Source organism: Pinus tabuliformis, chromosome 6 (assembly GCF_031772625.1).
Source record: "Pinus tabuliformis cultivar Carrire ecotype Pingquan chromosome 6, CPIR1, whole genome shotgun sequence".
Classification (NCBI taxonomy): domain Eukaryota; kingdom Viridiplantae; phylum Streptophyta; class Pinopsida; order Pinales; family Pinaceae; genus Pinus; species Pinus tabuliformis.
Window position 1 is genome coordinate 1,748,188,237 of NC_142292.1, and position 4,143 is coordinate 1,748,192,379.

The 4,143-nt window shown below is 34.6% G+C and overlaps 1 pseudogene; it reads right to left on the reverse strand.

The window, feature by feature from the left end:
• Positions 1-1,049: 1,049 nt before the first annotated feature.
• On the reverse strand, positions 1,050-1,568 carry LOC149265903 (cyclic phosphodiesterase-like; annotated as a pseudogene).
• Positions 1,569-4,143: the final 2,575 nt, after the last annotated feature.

Below are 4,143 nucleotides of genomic sequence, written 5' to 3' on the forward strand. Positions count from 1 at the left end.
AGTCTACGCATAGTGGCACTCATGGGTATGACAGATCACGGAACCCTTGAGGAGAGGCTTGCATAGTTGGCTGAGCTTGCGAAAGAGAGATTTCTAGCTGGATTTCACCAACAGGTCGAAAAGCAGTGTTAGCCTCACTCTCACATTAAAAGCAATTCTAAGTCCAAATAATTAAATTAATTAAAATCATGAAAGTTAGGATTTAATCCTACCTTTCTAGATTGAGTTTGTTCCTCATGATTAGGAGTCAGTTTAGGCTTAGCTGGTTGAGAGATTCTCTCCAACTAGTTAGGCTACTAGATTAGTGTGTCGCTGAGATATTTCCTCAACCAAGTTTGTTCATGATAGATGCATTATCTTGAGACAACTTCCTTATGTATTTATATGTATCATAAACATTATTTTAATAATGAAATTCATGAGAATGAGAGACTACACGAAAGTCTCTCATGCCTTTTTTGCCATGTCTGGTTTTTTATATATGTCTAATATTTATTTTGTGAGTGAGTGTGTTATTAGTAGTTTTTTTGTTTTCTACATGTGGTATCAGAGCTGAGTTGTTTTCTTGAATCAAGGTGAGGTTAAGAACTGGAAATTGGCAGGGATTTTTGCGTGGAATTAAAGATTTGGAGCCAGGGTAGTTCTTCTTCAAGTCGATATACTCATTAACTCGACATTTCCTATGTAAATTTCATAGGGTGAAACCCTTTGACATCTTTGCAGGTGCACTTTGATGTTTTTAATTGCGTCAAAGGGTGAGTTCTACCCCGAGAAGGCTAATTTGGTGTGTTTACTGAATTTTCTGAGGTTGAGTGGTGGATTTAACTGAATTATTTAGCTCTACCAACACAGAGTCTATCGAATTTGAAAATTTAAGTTTGAAGCCAAATTTTTAGGTTTTGAAGGTGCACAAGAAAATAATGGTGAAAATTCACTAGTTTGGCAAATTTTCGAAGGGATTTTGAGCCACACTTGTTTAACAATATATTTTTGAATCTAAATTTGTTTTGAATAATCCAATTTCTGGTGTTTTTTCTTGGAAATTAAAGTTAAAAACAAGCTTTAAGATCACATTCTACCACCTTATGCCATGAGGTGAGGGAATTATCTTCAGTATCTATCGAGTACAAGCATAAGCTAGAGACCTAGAATTCCGTGTTGCAGTTAAGGTTGTTGAATTTAGCCTGCACCTTAACTTTTGCCTTCTCCTTCTCATCGTTAAGGAAATCCCCATACAAAAGACTCATATGTGACATGTAAGACTCGAGAGGGTTTGCGATAAGTCGAAACAACAACACATTTTCCTGCATAAACTCTGGTGTTGGCTGTACAAGAATATAAATGCATTGGTAGAAGTTGGTGTTGCGGGCCACTTGGTTAAGGTGGCAAGTGTAAGGTGCCACGAGCCTACATGCGGCTTTCGGATTTGCACAGGCCTGGGATTTTGTTAGCCTCTGGACATCGACTACGGTCACATGGGGTTTAAATGAAGACCCTCTGAATTCACTCCTGATCTCATTCATGAGCTTAACAAATTCCTCTCTGCGCTCAGGCGACGACATTGCCATTCCATCTGGTAAAGACTAAATCTTCTCCGCCAATGCCATGACCAAATCTTCTTTGCCAATGCCATGACCAAATCACTACATGCAACAAGTTTCTTCATTTGAAATCCCTTTAAACTTTTTCTGAGCCAATTTTTTGTATTTTCAGTACTTCCAGCTAGCAACAAAGGCAGCATCGAAACAATGCGTAAAATGAAGGAAGGATGATTTTAACAGTTTTAGACTATGGCTTTCTACGGTTTATTCATAAATGGGGAGTGGATGGCCAAGCACATTTATCAAATCTGGAAGGCAGTAATAAATTTTTTCTTTGTTGAAGACTCATATTTGGACCTAATTTGTAGGTTATAAAATTGCACCTAGTGAAGGATATTGGTCAGTTAATGTCATGTTTTATTAATGCAAGATGTCTAAAAGCTTAATGTATAGACAAGTTGTGAGTGTATTATTTGCAAAAAATGGATGGCATATTGTTGTTCAAATTTGGAAGAGAACTTCGGTAAAAATGTTGGACAAGAGCTGAGTTGTAAAACCTCTACATGAAGCGTTGGACGTTGATGTGCCTACGTGGACAACTGCTTCGATTGGTGCCTCATTGAGTTCCTATGTGTACTGCTCTAGATTTTCACTGAAGAAGAGTTTCATGGAGCAGTTTTCCTTTCCTGGAGACTTTTATGTTGCATAGCATACAAACCTTTGGAATGTTCCTTCAATATTTGTGAACATGTAACTTGCGTGCATGGACCAGCGTTGAAGCCAAAACCAGTAGAAAAGGAAGACTTGAGAATGTGTTAAATTAAGGTTATGAATTAAGTGTGTTTTGACTTTTCAAAAATGAGATTCGTTCACTTTTAAAGTGACTCCATAAACCTGAATTCATTTTTTTATTCCCTTTATTAATTTCTTTTAAGTGAGAGTTTAAAAAGAAATTACATTATTTTATTAAAGGGAAAAGGTACATTTTTTTAGTGGAGGTATAAGTGTGAATTTCTTTGAAGTGATTTTGTGGAGTGATAAGGTGAAATTCTTTTTGTAATTTTGGAGTGACAAGGGTGTTGTAAAACTAGAGTGATATGTGAATTTTTTTAAAAGGTAAGTTCATTATTGAAAGAATTCATTTTTGAAGACAGATTTCTTTAAGGAGTTCTCAACGTTTGTGCTTGAGAAATTTCATTTATGATGTTGTGAAGGTGAAGGTTGATGTAATTCACTATTTAATAAAGACATCTTTTTGGTGGTGATTGTGTCCTAGATCTGCCTGAAATTGAATAAGGGGATCTTAGGTACACCATGTGTATGTTTGTGATGGTGCATGATTCTTGATATTGTTTTTGTTTTGTGTCTAGTTTTGACAATAACCATCATGTGCTATCTGTCTAATATGGCACACATGTAACATACAACAAATTAACGAACAGGGAAAATTTTAAGAACCCCCCCTAAATTTACATGTATAATAAATGGGCGAATCTCCATGGTATATAGGAAAAATGGAAGGCGATTTTATCAATAATATGATATGTATATATAATTTTTTGGCGAATCTCTCACCATACATGGCGAATATTTTATTCAATTATAAAATATTGTGTTTATTGAATACACAAATGAAATCATTGCATTTCTTTCAAATATCTTTTGAAATCAAAATTACCGAAATTACATATCGATAACCTAGTGGGTGTAGGATAAAATTCACCTGTGCCATTCACACAAAGCACGAGAAAAAACCTAATACTATATATAAAACCAAGAAAAATTCAAATTCATCACTTGTAGGGACCTCGTAACCACCCTACCAATACACAAGTATGTTCCTGTTTGCAATTAGAAAAATTACCCAAATTACAATCTGTTTACTCCATTTCTAGGGACCTCAAACCACCCTGCCAATACACAAGTATGTTCCCGTTTGCAATTGGAAAAATTACCCAAATTACAATATGTTTACTCCAACATATGTTAGAAAGTTATAGAAGGATGACTGGTGCAATCAATCCATTCCTTTTAGCCCTGGATTTGTTTCAGTTTAAAACAGAAGTATACAAATATACTTGTCCAATGTCTATGCTTTAACCATTCACCTTAAGATGTTTTTACAATATAATTTCCTAAGTCTATTTAATATTTTCATTATCATAAAAACCAACCTATATCCATCTTAACTCCACATATACCACTCTTAGGGGGATGAAATCTATTTATCCCTCTGAGCACTTGGTAGACCCAGAATTAAGATGGATCTAAGATAGAATTTCCCCTTTAAATAGTCTATGCTCACATGAATACCATGGGTCAATACCATACGTTATCATAAACCTGGAGCTTAAAAATTACTATTAGTAATTTATAAAAATTAATAAAATTAATAGTTGATTTTTATTTTATTTTTATTTTAACCAAGCTAAAATGTTTAACATACATTAAATTACAACATCCATTTTTACTCTTGATCGGATCAAATATTTTTTCACTCTATGCTAGTTTGCATATCACGATATTTGATACCTCTCGGGGGTTAATAGTAGATCCAGAGTAAAGATGGATCTATGCTGGTTTAATTCCCCCATTTAAATAG